The sequence below is a fragment of the Cyprinodon variegatus genome, unplaced genomic scaffold (genome assembly GCF_000732505.1).
Source record: "Cyprinodon variegatus isolate N-32 unplaced genomic scaffold, C_variegatus-1.0 Scaffold484, whole genome shotgun sequence".
NCBI lineage: Eukaryota > Metazoa > Chordata > Actinopteri > Cyprinodontiformes > Cyprinodontidae > Cyprinodon > Cyprinodon variegatus.
Window position 1 is genome coordinate 328080 of NW_015150937.1, and position 20736 is coordinate 348815.

Consider the following 20736-nt stretch of genomic DNA (forward strand, 5'->3'; position numbering starts at 1 on the left):
CCTTGAGAAAAGCAGCTGATGAAAATATGGCCCGCGTCCTTCGGATGTCATATCGCCAATACTAATGCGATGTTGCATGTGTTCAGAAGGCAATTCACTTGGAGGGCTTGAAATCCCTATAGTGAGGTTTGTTCACCCTGTGATTGCAGCTGTTGATAGATGCAGTTTGTGCCTTTCCACAAATACATTCATGTGTTTGTTTTATTTCCTTTCTCCATCATTTCCTCCCTATGCTCTAAAGCTACTTACATCTGTCATCCAAAGCCGACTGTTCCCTCGGATTTTCCTCTTAAAAACTCCCTCTCGCTGCCTTTCTATTCTATCGCATTTCTCAGAAAAGTATCACAATCCCACTGCACTTACTCAAATCCTTCAACAATGAAACTGTTGAATCAGTTACAGTCTGCAGTTCTTTGCCAGCCTTACATTACAACCACAAACAGTGCATTTTATTCAGATCTTATTTGTGGCAAACCAACACAAGGTGATAGTTAAGTTTGAGATTTTAGCTCCTAAACCATTTGGAAAGCATCAGAACAACCGCCTTAAGGAATCACTGTACTAGTGAAGAAGAAATCCTGCTGTTTAGAGACTGATTGCAGATTTGTCTACATGGTAACACAAGACGCTAAAGAAAATCCTCCCCAGTCAAACACAGTGGTGGCAGCATCATGATGTGTGGAAGTTTCAGAGAAACTGGTCAAAGCTGGGAAGGGGAATGGAGATCAATAGAAAATAATCCTCCAACGAGAGTGAAATCAGCAGAACACTTGAGACCAAATTGTCTTTATTTAATGAGTTAAAAACAAACAAACAACATGTTTGATTTTTCTTCCAACTCACAATTACTCTGCACTTTTTGCTGCTCTGTCATATAAAGTCCCCAAAAAAAAATCAGCATTAAAAATGTCAAAGTAGGCAAATATTAATATATTTCTGATCGTTTTCCAACTTAACGTATAAGACACAAAAACAGTAAAAGTCTCCAGATGGTCAGTCCTGCAGGTTCTACGGCCCATTAGTTGCCGGGCAATGCTTCACCAACTATTGGGGCTAGGTACATGTGCATAAACAAACTCCATCACACATGGACAGAGGGCAATAAATTCAAAGCAGCATAACACCGCCCACTTGAAAAACATAGCGGGAGCAGCAACTAATGCCAAAAAAACAGACCAAATCCCAGAGTTCATCCAGAGGTAAACTTGATTCATTATTGCACAAAGACACGTGGTGCAGATCAACAGTGAAGGAAGTTGGCGCCACATTAAAGATTTAATTTGGCTTTAATTAAAACTTTTTTAGAGTCTGATTGTAAATCGGAGAAAGAATCACTCAAAGTATAAATGTTTTCCTTTTTTGGAAAAATAAAATAATATGCACCAGCTTATCTCCTGACATGGGGGGGGAGAAAAAAGGAGAATAATAAAAAAAAAAAGATCACAGACCAGTCTGTGGTTCAAAGCAGACTGAAAGAAATAGGGCTGAACTCAAACATCCATGCGCTCACTTTTTAATGCACACATGCTGAGAAAATTTGCATTCCCACACCCACAAAAGGAAAAAGAGGGGGGAAAAAAACTGTGACACACACCCACAAGCCAACACGCAGAGTGCTAACTCAGAGCTGGAGTTGAGAAGTCCCGGTGGGAAAATCCACTTTCCGGAACATTTTACCCAATTTGCATCGCTCCTGGCTCCTTCGCTCTCTCCGAGGAGAGGAGATGGAAAAGAAGAACAATTCAGTCTCAGCGAGTGTGTGTGTGTATTTATCTCCAATTGTGTCATAACTTAAAGGGCTGGAGGAAACCATGTAAATCAACGTGGACACAACTGCACCAATGCTTCCTGTTTAGTTTCTTTTTATTCCCCCTTTCCAGCCAACTGTGGAGAAACTCAGCTGGTCAGTGCCCTGTTATTCCGTGCTTCCAGGAAGCATGCAGCACAGCTCTGGCTGCTGATGAAATTTTCAACTCATTGTGGAAACAGTTAAGCATACAAAATTGCATTTCTGGTAAAAACTCCATATTTCACATCATCAGGATATGGTGCCCATTTTACCCTCTTTCTAAAGACGACTTGAACCCAAAAACACTCCCGATGTGGACAAACCTAACAGGTCGGGGGGATGTGGGACCAATGCATTAGAGGAATGATGCAATGAGAAGATTCAGAGTCGCAAGCAATTGCTTTGATTAAGAGAGAGTGTGTGTACTCTGCTGTTGCAGCTCCCTGCTGTAATCCCTCATGTGCTGCTTGCTCTGAGGAATTGGGTTGTTTTTTTCTGAGCTTTGACATTATATCATCCTGTTAGGTGAACCTGATGGTGAGTGCGGGATAATAAATACAGCTTTGCTATATCACAGATGCTGTAACATAAAAGAAGAAAAACTGCTCAAAATGGGAAAGGGGGTGCCCATACAATCAGTTGCATTTAATATACAAATATGGTTGATTGGCATAAAAATAAACAAGCTTAATTAAACTGGAAGCTTTTACATGTTGCTTGCAAACTTTCAGCACAGTTACCAAATCAATCCAAATTACAGCAGACAGCAGTTTTCACCAGGTCTTTGCTTTTTGGTCTTTAAGGTCAATTACAAAACAAGCTCTTTATCAGAAGGACCAATCGAAAGCTAATTTAGCTTAAAGCATGTCTCTTTACTCCTATTACCCAGAGGGACGAACTAAAGGTGGGGGGTGTTTAGACCTCCCCACCCAGGAGTACCCTCCTCTATTACTCTAACTTTGCCTTTAAACCAACACTAAGTAACTTTTCAACCATCATAAAATATTTTTATAACTTTTGTGATTATACGTCGACATATATGTAGTTCTGTCATGGCCTGTGGAGCTCTGGATTACTTTCAATTGCACAAAGCAACTTTTAGAAGGGTGGCAGTAACCCTGCCACACAGAACAACTAAAAATGTGCAGACTGCTTACACCACTTCCCCCCTTTCGCCATTTGTTATAATGATTGAAGTCGATGCACCCAAGTCTCCCTGAGACACTGTATATTCATGCAAACTGTGCAGGGTTGATATTCAGGCTATGCAGCACTTTCCTCCTGGGATCTATACATGTGTTTGCTGGGAAATCATCAAACCTAACATTATATTTATCTGTTTCAAGGCACTAAAATCATGAGCTCATCAGCTGCTGATGAGGAGGGCTTTATTCATCTTCCACACAGCCACTGGAAACAGAAAAGTACTTCAATCCAACTGCAGGCGACCAGCAGATCAGGATTTTACCACATTACGGTCTTTACCAGGCTGCTACTAAATGTTTTGTTCCATTTAGGCGAAACAATGCAGCTTGTGTCCAATGGGGGAGCCAAAATCAACCAAATCCAAATGTTCTTCAGCACTGCTTTAAGCACTTCCTCCTAGAATGGCCAATAGTTATAGATCTTGGTGCCTGGAAACGTAAGGATTTTTATTGGTAATGACACCAAGATCAATACTGTTAGCCACAAAGTTCCCTTGTAGTCTAAAGATAAACTACATAATGCAACATCAATGTGTGCAATAGTCATTGAAAGGATAGCAGGATATTATGCGTATATGAAAACAATGAATTTAGTTCTAGAAAGTCTAACACTGCTGGCAGTTAGTACTGTGAAGAGGAACAGGAGCTTTTGTTATGCTTGGTGTTGATGGAGAATGCATTCTCTGCATCGATCACATTCATTTAATTGGGCAAGGCCAAAATAATGACCAAGATTAAAATATGATTGATTTTCCAACCCCAAGGCCAAGAAGCTAATCCAAAGCAATGTGCTAAACATTAACACAGAGGCTCTTAAAAGCATAACTCAATTCAATTTGAAAGGCTGAGCATTCAATAGTAAATTAGTATTCTTCGTCTCAAATCTACCAGCCACTTTGTTGTTTATATAGCTGATCTCACGCACATAGAAAAGCTTTTCAGTCTGTGGTGAAATCTGTCAGTATACAATAGCAGCTGTGCCAGTTCACACATGAACTTTATCTGCCTTCCTTTTTTTTCCCCCTCGTCTCTAAGCGTTTATTCCCAGCGGCAGCCTTGAACCTCTTGCCTCCACTTCACTCCACTGCATCACTAAATGCAGCCATTTTGGCTCCCGTAGGGCCCGTGATGGAGCTCCGGTCGCCTCCCGGCCACATTCATACCACCGGGCCAGTAATGAAACTATGGATTTTCCATCGCCGTGCTGACACTAACTGCCTGTTTGCCGTGCATCCAGTCTCCTCTGAGCTATTCTGTGTGGAGAGGAGCCATCCCCTAACAAGAGCATTTCTCTAACCTTTTCTACAATGGGCTTTCAGTTTAATAGCATGATCCACACACTGACCTCTCATTTATATGTTTAGGAGTCAGTTTTAGTACAGTATTAAACTTCAGTGTGCATATTCAACAAACAGAAACTAGGAACCCCTGTGAACACGGACAGCTACAGAGACATGCCTCATCTGTAAAGTGCAACCATGAAACCACAGCAGATAGGAAGAGAGAGCACGTGAGAATGTGTGGCGTCTGCAGCTTCAACCCCAAACACGCACACACAGATGTGCACGGGGGTAAACATGACCTACAAGCCCACTTATTTTCAAAGCCCATTAGAGACTGCCTTTCCATCCCTGAGTCGCTCCTTCTGACGTTTTAACGTTTGGCAAGCAGCAACCCAGTTTCGGGGCTGCAACTGTGCCGTAAATCCCACGATGGTATATGGTTTGAGAAAGAAAAAAAAAATCAATGCTCTATGTGACTCCCCTCCTTTCCCTCTCATCATCCATACTCTTCCTCACCATCACCGGCAGTGGCTGCCCTGACTACTGTTGCTGTGGCAACCAAGGAGCAGGCCCGAGACGCAGAGGGGTTTGGAGACAAGTTAGAGTAGAGACCCCCATGTTACTGGAGACTGATTATGGTGCATCTGCTTGTTCGAGCCTAGGTTGTGTCTCTACGGTCTCACTTTAAAAATGTTTCATTTCCTGAGCAATCCCTCAACGGGGTTCTCACTGGAACATCGGAGCAGCCAAAAGCCAAACCATAAAAAGTATGCACTTAGCACAAAACATCCACATGTATTTTGAATTAAGAAAAACTAAGGGAGAAGAAAGAAATAAGTATATTGAGAATAATCCATGAGCACTCGTGTTTCTCCCTCACACCCTCTGAGCTGGTAGTATCCATTCCAAGGTTATCAGTAATCCAATAGGTTTCCCTGGAAGCAGGAGTGTTTCTGGAGACACAGCCGATACCCCGATAGGAGAAACATCCGGAAGGAATTTCTATCGGGTGACAAAGCATTCCACCTCTTCCGTTCTTCCTCTATGACAGGACGAAGTGTTTCAGGAACAAAATGTTTCCTGATGCAGACATGAAAGCAAATAGGTTCCCATGCCTGCAGGCTAATCCTATTCAATTCAATTTAGTCTATTTATATAGCACCAGTTCACATATGTCATCTCAAGACACTTTACAGAGTCAATTCAATCAGATCATACAGAGAGATTTGTTTGAAGTTTCCTAAGGTAACCTAGCTGAGTGCATCAAGTCACTGACTTGCAAAGATTCACTCTTTTTGGAAGAGCATGTAGCAGCAGTAAACATTAGCTTGCATTGTGTCATTGACCCTAAAGCAGTCCTCATAACACTAAGCTTGTATGCAGAGACAAAGGAGAGGAAAAACTCCCTTATAGGGACCTTCAGCAGAACCAGGCTCAGTGTGAGCTGCCTTTAAATAAGACTGGGGAGTTCAATCATGTCCTAAAGCAGGGGTATTCAAAGTTTCCAGCCCAAGGACCCCAAAAATGACGGCTAGATGGAGCTGGACCCCCTACTTATATATATAGTATGAAATTGCGTTATATCAAACTGGTCCTACAGTTACTCTATTACAGATGGAGTAATGTAATTAAAGTAATTTCACCTTGGGATTATTAAAGCATTTCTTATTATGATTCCAGGTTGACGGGACAGGTTGTGAATGAAACGGTGCTCCTTTGAATTCATGTTAACATTTAAATTAATGGAAAAAATTGCAGGAGGGAATATTAAAAAAAAAAGTCTAATCAATCAAAACTATTACGACCCCCATGCAGTACCTCCGTGGACCCCCTAGGGGTCGCAGACCCCCTGGTGAAGACCTCCGTCCTAAAGGCTATGCTACAAGACCTGTCAAACCTTTTACCAAAAACTATGCGAACACACACAAAGCATGGTTAAAGTATTAATTAAGATTTGAAACACTGCTAATGCATCGACAGGCTAATTGTTAGCTGCTAGCAAAGCGACAACTAGTACTTGTTTCTCGTGTGCCATACTAAAAGGCTATTTAACACCTTTTCAAACATTCTGTACAGAATGTCCTGATGTGTAATTCATCACTAAAATATGTATCTCTGCTCCAAATATTCTTTCAGCTAATAGGGGTTTTTTTTGTAATGTTTTTCTTTTTAATTTGGAAGTTATCTGAAAGTCAAAGTGAAATGACTAGAAAATTTCCACTGGAATGTATATCAAGCACTTTAAACAACAGAATAACTAAATACAGTCATAAACCAATAATGATAAAGACCTACTCATTTGTGGTGGCTCAAATAAACTCAATCTATATTTAAAGCTCGGAGGGAATGATCCATTTCCCCTTTGACTTCTTGCTTTCTTTCCAATTGCATTCACTGGATGTACCTGCCCTCTTGCATTCATTAACGAATGCATGTGTTTAATAATGTGCATGGTGTGTTTGTCTGCAGTCTCTCCTCAGGGAACCTGTTTGTAGCACTTTAATTAGTTTAATCCAACAGTAACACATGGATGGAGGAGGAGAGGACTGTGTGGATGGCTGGAGTGTAAGAGGTGGCAGAAAGGGAGGAAGGCGGGAAGACAGAGGAGAATATTTCTGACTACCATTTGTTACCATCAACACCACACGCACACACACAAGCCTCCATGTTGGATCTTGGCAACGTCAGTAGCTGGCCAAGCAATTGTGAACCCCATAGAGGGAAGGAAACGGTCTAAAACATGGCCACATGGGCTGTTGATGGCCAACTAAGTCTTTTCCATAGAGACACAGAATCGAAACTGAGGCCAAACTAAATCACCAATTAAAAATAATAGAGAAGGCTTAATTGGTGTTAGCCAATTTAAAGTGACAGTGTGCAATTATTGTTTCAGACTAGATGTGGAGGAGACTGTTGGGAACTTCCATGTGTATGCCTGGGCTAATTTAGCTGCTCAAAACAGTATTTAAGGGCCAGCAGCACATTTTTAGAGAATTTAAGGGGAGTAAGACAGACAGGGACACAGGTGTAAAAAGAGGTACATAAAGTGAGAGAAATTTGGAAAAACTAAAAGAAACAGAAGAGAAAGAAGATGGTATGAAGCCATCGGGGGGAGGGAACGACACAAGATGCATAAACAAATACTAGCCTTGGGAATAGATGCAATCAGCTCAGTCAGTCAGCTAATGACTAACTCCATGGAGGAAAGAGAGGAGCAGAAAGAGTACTGATGGTGTGAGTGAAATGAAGAGAAGAAACAGAGGAACTGAGTGAAACAGAGAAAGGAAGAGAGGGAGGAACAAGAGGCAACAGAGCAGAGGAGAGATGAATACATACATGACTAATTAATCAGTTTGAAACATTCCAACCAAAGAAAAGCATGGGTAAATATTTTACCAAGAGGAGACAATCAGCGATTAGTGAATGCAGATGGGAGAAAAGAAAGAGGGCTGCAAGGACAAAGACAGGAGTGAAAAGGATAAAACACTGCATGACAGGGAATAAAACTGGGTCCAGTGAGCCCCCTCTTAAATGCCCAATGCTTCATTTTTAAGGCCTTAGCAGATGGAAATTATACAGTGGCAGGGTCAGCTGTACAAACTGCTTTTGCTCCTTTTTCTGCAAGCTCTGCTGAACACCAAGCCTTATGTATAGCTTAACTGGTAAACAATATACATCCTCTAATTGGAGAGAACGCCTCATCCTGCACAGAAATAGAATTGATTGATCCAAATGAACCGAAATAGCCTCATAAGATGCAGCCTTCGAAGGGCCTCTTACAAGTAGTCATACCTTTTTAACTCTATGTTATTTCAGATTAACTATACATGATTAACCAACAAAATGTGAAGTCCAGAACAACCATTTCTTTTCTGTGGTCACCTAAATATTCAAAAAAGCAGACCTGTGTGTAACCTAACCACAGTTTAAATACTTTTGTTCTCTGAATGCCTGAAAGCCGTGTAGCCACACATACGTAGGAAACAGCAAGAACATATAAAAACCTGCTCTGATCAGATAAAACCACAACTAAACCATATGGCCTACATACAAAACCCTTACGGGTGAGGGAAACTAACACCTGACATAAGAACTGTGATCCTAAACGTACAGCCAGAGCAATCATTAAATGGTTCAGATTAAGGCTTAATATGGTAGAATGACCTAGTCAAAGTCCATTAAAAAAACTCTTTAGAAAGTTAAATGTATTTATAGACGTTGAAAATATGCCTTTCCTGTCAGTTTTTAGTGTGTTAAAGAAACAACCATGCTTCATTTCCCCTTCACAAATATCAACAAATTTGTGTTAGTTTATCAGGCCCAAAAAATCCAATTGACATCTTCCAAAGCTATTGGGGAGTGGCAGACTAGTGTTTAACGCATTGAGCTTGGAGTCCTAAGGTTCTGAGTTCTAGCCCCACTATCACAGACTGCCACTCTGGGTCTCTGAGAAAGACCCTTAACCACACACTGCTCCCCAGGCGCCCCAGGAAAGCAGCCCACTGCTACCCAGCGGGAATGGGTTAAATGCAGATGTAAATTCCTCCAATGTGAGATCAATAAAGTTCCTTAATTATTATTATTATGTAGCAAAATCCATAAATGGAAAGTAAGGTGCTGTATATGAAAATGTATCCCAGTTGGTCAGTAGGCAGGATAAGACGACTTCATGATACATGCATGGAGTTTGTGTGATTGATTGAATCTTTCAAAGAAAGCACAGGTTGATAAGTCAGACGTAAACCCTTAAAGTAAATCTTATTTCACTAACCTCACTGTTCCCCAATCTACTTTACACACAGATCCAAAATTTTTAGTTTTTTGCTTTTTTTGCACTTCAGTACACACAAATGGAAAGCAGCTAGCATATCTAAAGCAAAGGAACTAATCAAAACAATCTATTAAAAATCTATTAGGGCTGCAATGAGTAATCTGATAAGCCGCCTACAGCTGTTTCCCATAGGAGCGTGTGTCTGTTTGAACTGCAGAGCCGTCTACATTCTTCACAGTAGATTAGCTAATTTGATAGTAACTCAAATATTCACACTCATCATATGATGTAATGGAGCCGAAGAAACCATATTCCAGCTATTTTGCACAGATTGAAATGAAGCACCACAGTGCTTTGTCTTGCTGAAGTGTGCCTTTTACCTCTGCATGTTTTATTCCTTGGTGAAAAGCTGTATGGGTGAAGGGTTTATCTGCCGACACATTAGGTTTATAGTTAGTGGACGGTTAGTGGAGGGCTCTGCAGCAATCTGACAGCAATTCCCTCTGAATTAATGCATATAACTGAGAGTTTGAATAAGTGTGTTGGATATTATGTTAAACAGTGTCTGACTGTCTGCATGTTTAAAAAAAAATAATAATTTAAGGCAAAGCTATGAATGCTCTGTCCCTTAAGATGACCAGCACTTGTTTTGCATCAGGATGTCATTCTTTGGTCTGCTTAAATGGTCTGGGCCAAATGCGGAATTTATTATCATATCATCTTTTTTTGGTTTTTTTTTGGTTTGGTCTGGTTTGTAATCAAATTGTACATTTTGCAACAGAGTTAAAATTCACAGCAAATCCACATGTGTGATAATTGTTGCTCTCATTGGTCATAAAAAGGCTATGGCAGGACAGAGTATAGAACTGGAGACTGAGAACTACTAATGTGGTTGCAGATTTATGCTGTTATTTTTAGCAGCAAATCCCCGAGTGTGTCTGGAGCAGCTTGTTTAATGCAGATTTCAAGATTTTATTTTTATTTTTGTGACTGTGTCAGAGAATGTATCCTTCAAGCCAAGGAAGAGTCAACACTTTACTGGCAACGGCGTTGCTAAGCAACAAATAGGAGGAATGGGTATGATTTCAATACTATGCTTACTACTACGGTGGCTCGTTAAGTCCAAAGAGACATGCTTTCTCAATTTGGTTTGTTCTGCTCTCACCTTTGTATGATATGTAAAAGCGCACCACACAACAGTCCTTTAGAAGTGGACTGAGACCATCCCAGAAACTCTCAATGGCACTGGTCCCTTAAAAATGGATCAATCTTGCAGGTGTGAATAACTAGCCTGTGTATAGAAGTCAGAGATTTAAAAACCAACAAAAAAAAAATAAAAAATCTGTATACTGTTCCTATGGTTTTAAATATTTAGAATGAAATAATGAAAAATGCGTTGGAGCCGTCGGATGCTTTTTTCTACATCAAGAACGATGAAGAAAGAGCAAAGCACCTTTGTTTGGAAAGAATTGCAAGAATGCACACACAGTCATTGTATGAACAAATGCATTCAAAGGGTGGAGTTGAGGCTACCAACCCCCTCAATGGACATGAAAGAAAAGTATTAATAAACTTTGTCATGTGCACCACATACCTTGAAGTGTACCTTGTGCCAAGTTTGGCCACATAACCGCATATTACATCTGGCAAGCAACGCAACAATGCTACTGTGCATCAGCCTAAACCTCAAATGTAGACAATAACATGAGGTATTAGTATTTCAATAAAAGCAGTTGTCCAAAATCCACTAAGTTGAGAAAGTATCTGCAGTTCAAAAGAATTATTTTTACTATTTTCTCCCTTCTTATACAGACCGCTAAAGGTGTGTGGGGGGGGTCTGTATAAGGCTGCTGAACCTTAACAGACATTTGATGACAATATTGCTAGAAAAAACATGTTGTTTCTTTTGAATGTGCTGGTGAAGATTCTCAGTCATCCAGGTCATAGTCATTCCAAAAAACTTAAAAAAAAAAAACATCTACTGAACTTTGTTTCCAAGTTTGAAGACGTTTCGCTTCCCATCCAGGAAACTTTTTCAATAAAAAAAAATCCTTTATTGTGTTTACTTCCCTCTATATGACTTTAAGCTCTTTGCTGAGAGAAAAACTTCATATAACAAGCTGAATATCTTATTATGATGCAAAGGTTAGCAGAAAAAAACATTTACATTTCTATCCAAAAAATGGTTATATTCCAAACCATCTTTTTCTATATTAATACTGCAGATATTAATTTAGCAGTAATTGTTATTTGCATGGTTGGCAAGCTACAGAAATAGCAACACCACCCTGACAGTTTGCCTGAAGTAAAATGATATAATTAAGAAAGTTTCTGCCAATCATGATAATTAAGCCAACAGATGTTCCACTTTTAGGTATTTTTGTAACAATTGCATGCAGTTAGCATTAAGTCAGGGTTACTATTGTTTCTGCCTTGTTAAATTGTTAGTCTTGGCAGATGTACGTCCGGAGCGCTGGCATTCTTTAGTGCTTGTTGCAGTAACGCTGGGTACAAGCAGCTGACCGGACATTGAATTTCCTTTTCCTTGCCTTTTCTAAAAAGGCTTAAAAAAAGGTCACTGCTTTCCCAAACTAAAGCACGCAAAAATACATAAGCGAAGTTAAATTAAAGGTTTAAAGAAAGTTTTAAAGAATACAAGTATAGAGTTTCCATCCACAGATGCAGAATGGTGATGACCTACAATCAAGCAGGCCTCCCTCATTCAGATCATGCAGGCATCCCAGCTTTTATCCTGACTTCTCTAATCCTCCCTTTAAAAAATGGATTCCAGCGTGATACATTTACTATTCATCTCCTCTGCTCTTTACCAACAGTCTTCCTGTCTCTGGGCTTTCCTTCCTACTCTGATCTGCTTCTCACTTTTGCTCATTAACCCCTCGTAGAGGTAAATGAGGGCGGGGAGCAGCGGAGACGTGAAGGAGTGCAGCCATACATTGTTGGACCGAGTTAAACTGCATTAGCACTGAGATTATCAAGGACTTAACTGTTATCTTCTGAAACATGAGGTGACATTGTGTCTTACTGTAAATGATCCTGCTTTTTAAAGGTGATTAGCCTCCAACATTTATCGCAGTAGCGGTTAAATTCCCTTTAATAATTGGCACTGGGATTACAACATATATGTGAAGATTAGCCAAAATGACTGCCAAGTCATATCTTTCTTTTTGTCACCTATGCTTGTTAGAGAGTCTGAAAGTATGGGTTATCACAAGAGATAAGACTTTGTAGGACAAAGGTGTTGAGATAGAGGTGGGAGCTTTAATGAGACTGTGTGGGTGGATCCATGCACATATGATGGCATGAGGGATTTAAAATAGGAGCCCTCATTAGTGTCTCCACTTCCAACTTAAATGCTATGAAAGCGTTAAGCTTGTGCAGATGCAAAAAAAAATGCCACATGTATATTTAGTTTTATTTAATGAGAGAACATAATGAGAGGAAAAATTATCCAAGTCCAGTCTTTGATTGACCAACTACAAAACCTTTATTTGTCATTTAGAGGTGATCTTGCTGATGTGCTTTAGATCACTGCACTGCAGCCAAAAAAAAAAATAAAAAATGATTTAAAGTGATTTCTTGTGATATCAGATCTCAGAATGTGGTTAATTAAATAGAAGTAAGCTTTCAGAAAAGTAACAAATAGCATAGGGTATCTGGCTGGGGTTAAAATCTCATCTGACCAAGAGAGTTTTACTTTCCCACAAAGTTGAAAAAATGCAATTCCCATTTAATCAGGTAATCTTTTTTTAATGTTTGCATTTTCGGATCATCGGATATATCGAACTAATTGCGAGGGACGAAATACTTTCAATACGCAGCAATCTAAAGCAGAGCCGGCGTCTCTGACACCCAGACTGGACATGTCCAGTCCTCCATTCAGAGTGTGAAATTCTACAATACCAACCCAAAGGCTTGAGCGTGGCTCTGTGGATGAACGTCATTCACACCAATACTGTGTTCTTCTCTAGGTTGACTGAAGCCACATGTGAGGACATGCCAGCAGATGGAAGGAAAAACTCAGCCTGGCAATGATGAGATATAATTGATATCCACATGCTTCAGTGGGAAACACATATGCACACACATATGGAGGCAAGTTTAGTCTGGAGAAGGAGGATATATCGGTTTATATTAACTCAATTTGTACTTGTGTGATTGCAAATTGTTAAAATGTCTAAATCATTAAAGTGGGGCATGACGACCCCTCCGCTCTTAAAGTGGAAACTTAGAGAGCTAGTTTAAGTTTGACAGTTGATTCTGGCGTCTCAGAGAAAAAAAAAAAATCAGTCCTCACATTATAGATTTGTATAGAATTGTTTTTTTGCTCACATAGTAATAGTTTAATCTAAGTGAAGAGGATGAAGTCAAAATGGTTCCCATTTTAAAAAGAAGATGGCCCTTATCTGCACCTATTTTCTGTTGTTCCTCTCTTCCTTTAATTTTGTTCAAATGGGCCAAAAACTGTTGCGTTGAATTGCGTTTCTGCCTCAATGATGCCATTTTTTTACTAATGTTTGCTAAACCAGCAGGATTTAAATTGACATTTAAAATTACTCATAAGTGGACTTCATTTCCAAATTCAGAACATTCTAGGGGAGCAAATGGTTTCAATATCTAAATTTATTCTTTGGGGAATCTATATAATTGCGTGATTTCGAGCATGATGTTAAATGTATCCTGTTTGTCTCTTTATTTTGTTTTCCTCCCCAGTTTTTCCCATTTTTTCATGCTTCTTTAGATTTTAAAAGATTATTGTGATGGGCTTGATGATTTATTTGTACTTTGTCAGTGAATAAAGATCTATCCTCAAGGACTGAAATGAGTTTCTAGAATGTGCACAAGAGAGAACACGAACCTTCATCCAAAACAAGTAGAGCCTGCAGTTTTCCCAGCAACTGCCGACTCCTGTACAGGAGTGATCTCCCATGAGGAGACACACAGTGTAGAGTCACAAACACTCTCACCATTCATTAGATTATCAGCTGCTATCAAATGTAAATATTTAAACACCCAACACAGATTTTTATCTCTGTTGTTTTTAGTTCTTTTTGCAGAGAAGTTTTTTTTTTCTGCATGCTGTTGAATTTAAAGGTATTGCGGAGGATCTTTGCAAATTTTCAAAAAGACCTGCCCTCTCCAATAAAAAAAAAAAAAAAAGTACATGCACAACCCTGTATCCGCTCCCGAGAGGCAATGCTTGTTAAACGCTTGCGAAAGCGTGCACAAGCCCACATGTCCTAGTGCACATTCTATTTAAAAGTTGCTGTTTGCATCGCTCATACAAGCTTACTTTCCAAAAGAAGATCTGCAACTTTTCCACCATGTCAGACTGAAAATGGGGACGAGCACATAGGACGGCCTTACGTAAAGATATCTTCAACATTTTTGACAATTAGGAACACTACTTATTTTGATGATACATCCGAAAAAAAAAAAAAAAAACATCCTCCATCCATCCATTATCTGACAAGCTTTATCTCAAGTGGGGTCGCGAGGGATGCTGGTGCCTACTGTATCTCCAGCAGTCAACGGGCGAGAGGCGGGGTACACCCTGGACAGGTCACCAGTACATCACAGGAGAACACAGAGACAAACAGGACAAACAACCATTCACACACACAGACTCACATCTAAGGATACTTTAGAGAAGCCAATTAAACTAACAGTCATGTTTTTAGACTATACCTTAAAACTCCTGCAAATGGAACATCCCTGTTCTTCTACCAGAACATTCACTCAGGTTAAATTTCAAGCTATAAAAAGGCTTCTTATAGTGAGTAGGATACCCTACATGAGCTGGTTTGTAGGTTTCACAGTTCAGCTGTACACAATCAGGAAATACAGTGTGGAAAATCTTTTTTTTTGGTTCATTTATTTGGAAAATCCTGATAAGACTGGAGTCAGAAAGAAAAGCAAACCAGCAGAAAACCTCAATATTTAAACTAAAAGAATAAATAATGTGTTTTGCTCTTAACCTCTGCTGCTTCTACCATGTCTGTTCTCTTTCATCCTTCTCTAGCTCGTGCTGCGTTTGTGTGAGTGTGTGTGTGTTTGTTGGACCCTGTGTGAACTAATGACCGAGAGCTACCAAACGCCTGCACAAAGCCAGTCTCTGTGCTCGTGTCCGGGCCAAGCAACTCGTGGCTCGGGTGGCTGAGTTGAACGATGACACGAAACACATTCACACACTCAGAATAAGAAAAAAATAAAATAAATCAAGCAATGCGCCATAAAACCAGATAATTATAAATTACATCAGAAATGATCCCGCACATGGAAACACATTCTTCTCAGCTATCATTTCTAAAAAAGAAATAACTGAAACTATGGAGCTCCCACAAAAAGCTTCTGTTCTCACTTGGGTGGAGAACACTTAGCAAAGGAGCGGTGGTAACACAGATTTAAATAGAAGTCATAAAAACATGTAACAGTGCGTAAACACACACATGCACGGGGGATTTAGAAGAGACAGCATTATGCACAAGAATCACCATCATCTGTCAATTAGGCCACGACACTTTCTCCTAATGGTGACATCAACCGTCTCAGAGGAAAACCGCGGTGACTTTACACAGACACACACACACAAACACATGTCATTAAGCTCAGAAATATTATGTAACCTCAAACCATCACTGCTGAACCCAACTCAATAAATTCTTAGAAAGACACGCATCATCACACTCTGACCAAGCTCTAACGCTGCATCATATTAGCAAAGCATGCCAACATGCAAGTAACCCCTCCAAAAAATAATCCTAACCACCTGGCCAAGATTTGTGATCATTTTATGGCATTGGGACTTTCCAAAAGCACCAACAGGAAACTCAGCATTAATGCACGACCCTTGAAATGTAACAGTCTAACAAATATTAAAGCCAACCAGTAATTCAGAGTGCCTTATTGCCCCTTCAGTGATAAAAACATTGTGATTCAATAAATATTGCAGCTCTATCAAGTTCAAAATTACAGCAACACAAATAAACAAAAGCTGTTAAATTTGCATTTCTTCCCAATTGGTTTTAAAGTGAAATGTAGAAACGTTAAGAGTCTACCTCAAAACAGGCCAGAATAAAAAAAAAAAACAACCTAACATAAAACAACAGCTACAGTCTGGCTTAAACTGAGATTCTTTGGGCTTACAACAAGATAAGCATTTCCTCTTGGTCTGGAAAATAGGCTTAAAAAGATCTGAACATGCAGAAGCCTTTTGATTGTTATTTACTGGAGTAGCAGCGTATCAGGGGTCTGGGGGGTTTCAGCATGACATTTGACATCAGCGTGGATTCAAGGAGTGACCGTTTTGGCCTTATGCCACTGTAAACTCACGCTCACACAGGACTGGCAGCACCCCGAGTGCTTCAATTGTTAATTTAATATCACTGCTCTTGGCTGTGCAAGGCTGGTTGACCAAAGGGAAATTTTTATTCAACAGTTTATACAATAAAACTGTATAAATGCATTTCGACCTCAGAGATTGAGGAAGACTAAAAGGCTTGAACCAAACTGAACCAGTTTTTTTGTTCTCTGCCAGTAAAACTAGTCTTAGATGCTGACAGTGTGTGTAATTGGAGGCTGGAGTTTCTCCTCACTAATCTACTGTTGAATGGGCATCAGGCAGAATATTCGCTCCGCGCCACCTGAGCCTGGCACAGCCACAACAGACACCCTGTGGGCACATGGGGCCTCGACCACCTGGCACAAAGGCTGCACACATATAACAGATGGCTAACATTGCCCCCTGATGGAGCGCGCAGCTGAGGAATCCTAAGTCCTGTCTGTGTGCAAATGTGTGCACAGCATCCACAAAAAAAAAAAAAAACACAATTAGGTATTGGATTATTGACTTGAAGGCTCTTTTTTTCCCTTTACCCCTCAGACCACCCATAGGGAGTCTGCATATGTGTGCAAGTGTGTCTCTGTCATAGTCAATGCCCTTTTATTACCATGCAGAAGCTACCATTTACACAGATTTTTTTAGTTTAAGAATGGTCAGACAGAGCAAACAACTGAATACTAAGCTCAGAAACCAAAGAAAGAATGGAGAATGAGAGACAGGCACTAACCAATGAGAATCAAGAATTTCCACACTGTACAAACCATTGAAACTTCTTAAACATATCAAGATAAGTGGGGAAAAGAAGACTCAACTGTCTGATTGATGTCTGATATAAAATCCTAAAGTGTTTATCTAAACCAAACTCTCCCTCATGCTAGTTGTGTCTCGAACACCACAAAAGGTAAACTGCACATTGAACTACAGCTATTCATTTTCCCGTCAACAGAATTTCCCACATAAGCCGTGGATCTCTGCAGCAGCCAGTAGCCATTAGCATCATAACTTCTAGGATTCTATTGGCTAGTTCTGTGACTAATATCCTGCTTGGTACATATTTCTGTTAGGGTTTTAGTTTGGTAGTGCTGTAGCTGTGCTATCCTCTTTTGATCTAATAATGGTGGATAAACACCATAAACAGCGCTCTGTTAGATTCCTAAGCTCTGGATGCTGTTTTATCACCTAACCTATGTTTAAATGTCTTCACTACCTTCTGCCTGATCTGCCTGCTGTGTTCCTTAGTCTTTATATTACTGCTTGTTCCCTAATGATGTTCAGCTTCCTTTTAACAGCAGAGCTGTATTTATACCAAGGCTAAATTACACACAGTCGGACTCTATTTACTAAATTTGTCTGCTGCATTTAGTTCATCCCTAAGGCAATGGGAGCAGCAGGCTGCACCAGGGTAGCATCGCAGGGTTCTGAATTTTGACCCGGCGACACCTCCAGGATCCAGATGCCCTGCTGTGTGATGCAGCACATTGAGTTTTTTAGGTTATCGTGTTAAAAAACTCAGGAGATGTGAAAACCTTTACAAAGCATGATGTATCTGACTATAGCAGCGTTCAGATGACCTCTAGAAGTAGTGAACATCACATCTTTTCCTTATCACCTCCATCTTTTATCACCGTCTTCATCCATCTTACCGTTCTATCTTCCTTCCTGTTTCTACATCTCTTCTATCAAACTCTGACTCATTAGTAGAAGCTTCCCATGTGAACGTCCCTGAGAGCGAGCGTGTCAAGCAGAGCACAAAGGGACTTCATTAGTGCTCGCTTTAAATGTGTTGTTTATGCCACTGCTTTGTTGCTCTGGACAACCTTGAACATCATTGTTAATTAAAAATAGACTGAAAGGCGATGACACAAGTTATCAAAGCTCTCCAGTCCACCCAAATGACAAATCAGAAGATGCTTTGAAGGGAAAATGAAGGAGTGTACTTGAAGGGTTATTTAAAAAAAAAAAATAAAGAAAGAAAAGATGCTCTAGGATCCTTATAAGTAAGAATCCATTTTTCACACAAAAAAAAAAAAGAAAAGAAAAGATGCTCTAGGATCCTTATAAGTAAGAATCCATTTTTCACACACGGGTTGTTTTTACCTCGGTTCTTAAATTAATACTTCCATCTTTTTTTTTCTTCCTCCAAATGTGCAACTAAAAACCCATTAATTCAGCCTTGCATTTTATGACTCCACGGCTAAGGAGAGTTGCATAGTGTGAGTATGTGTGTACTTAGGGTTTGGTATACTGGTCCTTTTTATGAATATTTTATCTAATTTATAATTTTTTTCGCTGTGCTTTAAGATGCAACTAACAGAACTGCAAGTCTTTATTGTTAATGCAGAAACACATGACAACCCACTTCCCAAGTGAGGTTCCACACACAAATTTACCTGAACCAAAGCGCATAATGTTGCAGAGGGGAAGAAAAAAAAATGAACACGTGAGAACAGCTGAGAAAATAAAGCGGTTTTTGCCAAGCTAAGTGAATGGGCGTCACGCCGACAAATGCAAAGCACTGAATCTTAGTCAACTTGTAATGTTTGTCTTCTTCCTCATAAACATAAACACAGACATGCACATAAAACCCCACGCCATCACAGGGGAACGCCTTATCGCACAAACGGTGAGTGACAAACACACAAAATGCCCCATGCATACGCAAACAGGCATTAAAAGGCACACAAACACAAGGCCTGATTATACATTCATAATTTTGAATGGATGACAGGTCTTGAGCAGCGAGGAGGGAAATGGGCTGAATTCCAATGAGCAGCCATTTACATGAGAGTCCTTTTCTTTATAAACTGAACACACAGAAAGTCTCAGACATTCAAATTATACAAAGGGAATAATAACCGTGTCAGAGTGCATGTCTATCTACCGTACAATCACAAAAACAAAACTTGCAGTTAATACGTACAGTTGTCATAATCATCCATTCACTACAAAGAAAAGGGGGGCAAAGTTGTTTCACAGCTGGAAGAAATTTGTGTCTGTTGTTGGTATAATAAACCCTTGAAAGACAACTGGTGCAAAGATGCTTTATGCATCTATGTGAGCTCTTAGCATCTAAGCAGAGAACACACACAATAACTGACACTGCAGTACTTTTATATATTGGAATAATATAGCAAAAGCCTTAATATAAAATCTTTAGAGCCCCTCGCCTTAAATGCCCAGATAAAAAACGACTGTATCCAAGTTCAAAGCAAATGATGACAGTATGATGACTATATATGAGCCTAGAAATAAGGGGTATATAGTAACATACAAAAAAACACACTTTTTCATGATGAACCTACTGCTTTTCAACTAACTTTTAAAATGTAGTCACTATTAAAACATGTGCAATTTAATATTTACTCCTATTCATTTTGCACATGATAATACAACAAAATCATTATTATTTGTGTATTATGTATTTCCATCACAAAAACCTTTTGGTAACACAAGAGGTTGTGATGTAAAAGAAGAAAAATGAGGACAAGCATAGTTTTTAATCACGACTGATACCATGAAGTTTACTTGACACATGTTTTTGTTTTCTAAAAAGGCGCAGAACTAAATTTTATGTTTTTTGTTCTGATTCACATGAATGGATCCTCTATGAACAGAAATGGAGGAAGCTGGTGGGCTGAACAGTGGAGCCAAAGCTCAACACCGAGACTAAAAGGTTTTATATTATGCTTCTTTAAGCCTTTCAAGGTCACCTGTTGGCACATATGTGCTTAAATAATGCCTTTAGAACTATGTGGGTATTGATTTGTTGGAAAAACATTTTTCTTTTAAGCCCAAATAAAAATTGCTTGCCTTTAAAGCAAACCCGCCTCTCCTGTCTGGGTGCCATGTCGCTGTAGAACCCCACAAAGTCTGAGACCAAAGGCCAAAAAAATGTATTTTTACAACTTGGAAATGAGCTTCTGTCCCAAGTTTAGGACATTAAATGAGCATTTTTTGCAGATTAGCTGCTAAAAGGTCTCAAATTTGAACCGAAACATCAAACTCTGCCTCAGATAAACCTTCCCTGATGGGAGAAAGAATACAGTGCAGGACAGGGCTGCTATGGTAGGCGCTTCCTGAGAGGCGCAGTGTTTCACGTCGATACTTTCCAAACAATTCTTTTTAAACTTTTACAAAATACCAAATTTTGATGAAGGAAAAGCATTTTGACCCTTTAAAATCTGTGGGATTGAACCTTTAAACAGTTTTGAAATATATATATATATATATATATTTTTTTTTGTCATTTTTCCAATGATATTGTATTAAGCTGAAACCTGATAGCCTACTGATGTCTGGGCAACTAGAATTAGGTGGGCTGAGTTAGA

General features: G+C 39.6%; 1 protein-coding gene across 4 annotated transcripts in view; it reads right to left on the reverse strand.

The window, feature by feature from the left end:
* plxna1 (plexin A1) overlaps window positions 1–20736 on the reverse strand; it is a 235377-nt gene that overhangs the window by 156199 nt on the left and 58442 nt on the right. The window lies entirely within an intron of this gene.